The 6,551-nt window shown below is 35.4% G+C and overlaps 1 long non-coding RNA gene across 1 annotated transcript; it reads right to left on the bottom strand.

The window, feature by feature from the left end:
• Positions 1–2,124: 2,124 nt before the first annotated feature.
• On the bottom strand, positions 2,125–6,292 carry LOC131204449 (uncharacterized). Its single transcript, XR_009156603.1, has 3 exons — positions 5,783–6,292; positions 2,540–2,632; positions 2,125–2,159 (listed from the first exon to the last, which is right to left on the bottom strand). It is a non-coding gene; the product is annotated as an uncharacterized LOC131204449 (long non-coding RNA).
• Positions 6,293–6,551: the final 259 nt, after the last annotated feature.

The raw sequence follows: 6,551 nt of genomic DNA, 5'->3' as shown, positions 1-6,551 counted from the left end.
TTTTCATTACTTTTTAATGTATTTCATTAAGAACTAGTTCGGTGTATTGGTTAAAGCAGAGGTGAAGTCTAAAATTTTTCCCTACCGGTTCTGTGGATGTGGCTTAATTGGTGGGTGTGGCTTGGTGGTCAGATGACTGGGTGGGCGTGACCAATAACAATAAATAATAAAAATAATAAACAAAGTATACAAAACAATAAGAGGTACCAAAAACCAACTTTCACACTTTACACACACACACCCCACAACTGACTCACACACACACATAAAATGTCACATACAGCTTTGTGAGATTTTGTGTGTTTGTGTAGTTAGAGTGAAACATTATAGAAACACACCAAATCTCAGAAAGCTGCACAAATATTTTATTTTATTAATTTATTTTATTTATATTTTTTAGATCAGGGATCTCCAACCTTAGTAACTTTAAGGTTTGTGGACTTCAATTCCCAGAGTTCCTCAGCCAGCAAAACAGGCAGATTAAGTTGCTGACTGAGATGGATTTCAGGCAGGCAGCTTCAGTTGCTAGCTGATGCAACTGATGTAAAGTTGCATCGGCTGAAGAGCCTGTAGAAAACATGTTTTTTAAGGTTCTGGTGATGAGGAACTCAACTGGGATAGCAAGAGGAGCCTTTTAAAACCTTTTTTTTACAACCTCTTTGGCCGAAGAGATTGTTTTAAAAAAAAACTTTTAAAGGGTTCTGACGATCTCAGCTGAGCCGCGGGATCATCAAAGGCTTTTTTTTTATTTTTAAAGGTATGTTTTTGGCTGAAGAAAAACTGCTTTTAAAAGTAAAAAAAAACAATCTCTGATGATGGCAAGGCTCAGCAGAGGCAGCAGGCGGGGCCAGGGATTTTTGCTACTGGTTCTCCGAACCACCCACTGCCATCGCTACCGGATCAGACAAGCCGGTCCGAATCGGGAGCATTTCACCCCTGGTTGGGTCTTGGAAGCTAAGAAAATTGCAAGAAGCTTAGAGTCAAGTTAAGGTAGTTGAAAGGTGTCAAACTGACTTTTAACAGATTAACAGAGTTGGAAGGGACCTTGTAGATCATCTAGTCCAAGATCCCCGTCCAAATAGGAGACCCTACACCATTTCTGACAGATGACAGTCCAGTCTCTTCTTGAAAGCCTCCAATGATGAAGTTATCCTTGAAGCCATCCTCCTGTAAAACAAATCTCCTCTAAAAGAAACCCAACAACCACCTGTAAGTATTGAATAATGATAATTAAAAAAAATAAAGCAACAGTCTCAAAGTAGGAATACATCACTGGAACTCACCACTTTCTTCTACCCCTGGCTCCTAAAGGCCCAAATATTGCTTCTTCCCAACATTGGAAAGTCCAATATTTTAGAAAAGGAAAAAAATATGGTTACAGATATGGTAGGAAAACCCGTGGATCTTAACCTCTTCTGATTTCCCAACATAGCTCTAAACTCTTACAAATTTTACAGTAAACTTTGAAATAAAACTGATTTAAAATTAAAATGGACAATACACACTGTAGTTTTCTTTCTGCTGCCATTTCTGATTTAATTTATTTCATCATTAGTAAATAAAACGTATTTTCTCATAACACCTAAATAATGAGTTGGTATCTACTGTATATATATATATTGACTATCTAAATAAATGAATGAAGGTGTCCTGTTCACCTCTGAATTTCTAGAGATGATTACAAACCATGAACAATGTTTGTGATTGTTTTCTTATTTTTTAAATAGGAGAAAGAAGGAAAAAAGGGAGGGAGGGAGGGAGGAAGGAGGGAAAGGAAACCCAATAGAAACCAACACTATGATGAATGGTAAGGAATTGGAATTGTTCTTGCTGCCACATTTGTTTACATTTAAAAAATTGCAAGTGTATGAATCTAGGTGTGTAGATTGAACAACCATAGCTAAAAGTTGCCCAATATAAAAAGGATTTTATGCACACCAAGAGACATATGCACATATACAAATATTTCAGTGATGCGTTTAATATTGAAATTTACATTTAAATAATAAGATTTTGGTTTCATCTGTGGAATAATATTGTTACCCTCTGTTGTTTATTTTTGTTACCTTTCTGTTTTCAAGAATAATTATCATCATTTTAATTGCCCAATGATGATTAATGAAAAGGTGCTGCAGAAAACTTTCAGCAAACATAATTGACTGTAAAACAAGAAAATATGTCAGAGCATTACAAATATAAACACTCTTACACTTCAGCAGATTCACACTGCCATCTACTAAATATTCAGGATTGATTCATTGATTTTCCATCAACAGCTGAGCAAGCTTTGGCAGAATCCTCTGTGAAACGGATGCTGCAAGCGAAGTATATTTTTATTCATTTTTCTCTTTCCTCCTGGGACCAAACTAGAAAGAGATTCACATATTTTTCCCCCTGTATCATCTGTTTTTCTCCAGAGACCATCCTTGAAATCTGAACAAAACAATGCTGGTTGACTGCCATTTTAGGGATTAGTGAGGGAACAGGATCAACATATCCAGCAGCTCTTATGATATATATAAGATTCTCCCGAACCCACCTGTTATTATTATTTTTTTCAGTGGAAAAAATACTTCTTAAGTTTGCTCCTTCAGTATTTCTTTCAGATGAGCAAAATTCTCACCACAAAATTCTGTTTGGGCAGAACAGAGAGACCCAAAGGCCTGGTTAAAGAGACCTTGACAGTGACTCTATTGTATCCTGGAAGGAAGACAAAAGTATTCAGACAGTGGGGACACACAAAGTTGTTACGGATAGTCCTCAATTTAAAACAGTTCATTTAGGGACCATTCAAGGTTACCCAATGGCACTAAAAGAAAGTGACTGTTAAGACCGTTTTTCACACTTAAGACTGTTGCAGCATCCCCATGATCATGTGATCAGAATTCAGACACTTAGCAACGGACTCATATTTGTGATGGTTGCAGTGTCCTGGGGTCCTGTGATCATCTTTTGCAATCTTCTTACAAGCAAAGCCAATGGGGAAGCCAGGTTCACTTTACAACCTTTTTAATAACTTAACTTAACTGCAGTGATTCATTTACTAACGGTAGGGAAAGAAAGGATGACAACATTTACTTAACTAATCTTTCACTTAGCAACAGAAATTTTGGACTATCTGTATTGACATGTAAAGCTTAATTAAGGTCACCTTAATTTTTTCTTTTTATTCTTTCTAGCTCAATAGAATGTTGGAAAAACATTATAAAAAAAGGCTTGGGAGTGTGAATGAAACAAACTCCACAAAAGAGGATTGGTATCAAATTTGGTTTAGAGCAAAAGTAACAAAAGGAATATAAAGTTTGAAAATTGTGGCGGGGGGGGGGATCCAAAAAACATCCTCCCTGTGCATCCCTGTGTTAGATACTTTGGGGCAAATGTTTGAAATGTGGTGGCCTCCTTCATTGTAAACCCTCCTTTCTTTCTCCTGTTCACATCACCAGAGCAAAGCTAATATTAAGAGGTTGAAAAGAAGTCCAGGGGCCTTGATTTTCAGACTTCCTCTACTTCATTTTGGAGTAAATACATATCATATATTTTTGAAGATATGAACAAAATCCCCTCTAGTTTTTTTATTTTATTTTATTTATTTTATTTGTCATAACAGCATACATAAGCATAAGCATGAAGCAACAGTAGGACAGGAACGGTAGGCACGCTTGTGCTCTTGTGCACGCCCTTATAGACCTCTTAGGAATGGGGTGAGGTCGATAGTAGACAGTCTTTGGTTGAAGCTTTGGGGATTTTGGGAAGAGACCACAGAGTCAGGTAGTGCATTCCAGGCATTAACAACTCTGTTATTGAAGTCATATTTTCTGCAATCAAGATTGGCGCGGTTAACATTAAGTTGAAATCTATTGTTCGCTCTAGTATTATTGTGATTGAAGCTGAAGTAGTCTTCAACAGGAAGGACATTGCAATAGATGATACTATGAGTTAAACACAGGTCCTGTTGGAGGCGGTAGAGTTTCTCCAATGTGGCAATCTATTTTATCCTATACTGTAGGAATGCATGCGATTTCCCACCCTTTCCTTGCTTTTAATGTCCTTGTTCTAATTGTAGCTTTGTCTTCTGAACTTTCTTCCTTCATATCTAAAGCAATATTCCTCTGTGACTTAGTACCAGATATATCCTCCATCTTCTGAGGTTTTGCTGGAGGCAGTGAAAATGGATGCAATCTCATCTCAGTTTCAGCTGGCTGATCAAGAGAATATATTCGGTGGGGGGGTGGTCATCAAACTGGGACCACAGAGTCTGCTGTGCTGTGATTGTGCTTCTAGTCTTTACAACCTCTATAGCTGCAAGGCTTTGAAACAAGAAAGTGCTCGGCACAAAATACTGAATAGGAAAGTAGAAGAGACTCCGTTTGGCTTCTTTAGCATCAGGTGACAAGGTATTATTTATCTGCTGTTTGAAATGGGCATCCATTCAAATACCAGCAGTGGATGTTTTACTTTGCTAGTTGAGCCTTTCAGAATAATTTCTTGTAGCTGATATAAATATATATGTAAAATCTTTACTATTAAATGAAGCTGATGCACCACTTTTTAAAATGGTCTTAACTAAGATGATCTATGTGATGTGTGAAGAAAATATACCACTTGATTTATTTAAAACTAGATTGGGATTTGCTTGCAATCCATCTGCAATATATATTCAGTGGTGATGGTTCTATTCTCTATAATTAGATCACTAATTTGATAAACTTTTCTGTCTCTGTCTTATATATTCTCTGCAGTGAGAGTATTATGTGCTCAAAAGTCAAAAGCTTTGACACTACCTGGAATGAAGGAATGGCTGGTGAAGATGATGGAACTTGCAGAAATGGCTAAATTAACCTTTGTGATTAGGAAAAAAAAAATATATATTTATATTTATATATCTATATTTGTGACTGATTGGAGACCTTTTATAGATTTTTTGCATGAAACAGAAAAATGCACTTATGATTTGTAATTTTGATGATTGAAGAACTTAGATAATAGAAAAAAGAGAGGGTCACTTTTGTAATCATAGAGTTAATATTTGAAATGTATTTATATTTGCTGCAGAAAAAATCAGAAGCTTCTTTTTTCTTTTTGATTCTCTTTCTGCACTTTTTCTTCTTTCTTTCTTTCACTCTTTATTGGTCTGTGTTATTATTTATGTTCTTTGTAAAATGACAACAACAAAAAACATAAGATTCTCTCTATGGAAGCCAAAGTTGGATCCTGAAGAAGTAGGAACGTTGACATTTTTAAAATTTTGGTATTGAAGAAACCTCAGTGAGCTCACCATGGACAACAAAGAAAACAAACAAATGAATCATAAAAAAAAAAAGAACCCTGAATTCTCACTTGAGAAGTTACCAGAATTAAATTATTCTATTCTGAACAAAATATACAAAGACCTGACTCTCTGGGAAAGACTCCAATTCTGGCAAAGATGGAAGGAAAGGAAAGAGGACAACCAGTAGCAAGATGGATGTACTGTTACTGCTGTGATGGTTCTGCTATCAACAGAGCTGAAGATCCAGGTTAGATACAAATTGTCATGGAGACAATCTATGTATGTAGTTGCTAAGAATAGATAACCAACTTGATGACACATTATCAATCCACAAATTCAGTTTAGAGTCCCAAATATGTTCCTATTTTTCTAACACAATTTTCAAGAATATCAGGAGTATCCATAGGGCATATAGAAAAAGTCAAGGTGGTAGGTATGACATAATTGAAATTCCATCTCTTTTTTCATGCAGAAAATAAGTTAAAATGGATAGGACATTGCAGTGTCACTTACCCCAAGTGTCATTTCTTCATTTTTCCTTGAAGACGTTTTGCTTCTCATCCAACCCTTTATAGCACTGGATTTCTTTTTAATCTATTTTAACTAATCATGAAGAAATGGAATTATAGATAATGTTTGGTGACATTATAATCCATTTAAGTTACATTCCATTAATTGAATTTGTGAAAATTATACAGACTTTTAAATGAATCCAGCAATATAATTTTTATATATCGCCTGATGATGATAATAATAACAACAATAATAACAATGCAATAATATTGCAGCTTCGTGCAATAACACCCGCAGAACTGCAAAAAACTGTGCTACTTGGAACATTGTACATCTTAAGAAGGTACTTGGTTGATACCTAGGACACTGGCAGCAATCCGTATCAACTATTAGCACCAGTCAATGGTACTTGTGATGCATTTTTGAATGTTCAGTTGACTGAGTTTCATGTTTAATGAATAAAGTAAGTAATAATAATATTCAATTTAATATTCAATTGTTAGCAGCCAATCTTGCTATTATAAAACAGTGGAAAACAAAACCACGATTGTCATTGGATCAGTGATATTTTAAACTTAGTGAAATATCATTAGCAAAAAAGAAAAAACCCTCAGTAATACACACAGTTATTTTAAAATCCCATAATGAAGAAAAGATTTAGTCAAATCTGGACACCCTTTATTAATTATATTAATGTGAGTTTCCCCCCCTGATAAGTAACCCCCATCAGCACAAATGTCATTTTGAATAAATAGCTTAACTGTTGTTA

Source organism: Ahaetulla prasina, chromosome 1 (genome assembly GCF_028640845.1).
Source record: "Ahaetulla prasina isolate Xishuangbanna chromosome 1, ASM2864084v1, whole genome shotgun sequence".
Taxonomy (NCBI): Eukaryota; Metazoa; Chordata; class Lepidosauria; order Squamata; family Colubridae; genus Ahaetulla; species Ahaetulla prasina.
Note: the sequence above shows the minus strand (reverse complement) of the source record. Positions and strands in the feature narration are given on the sequence as shown.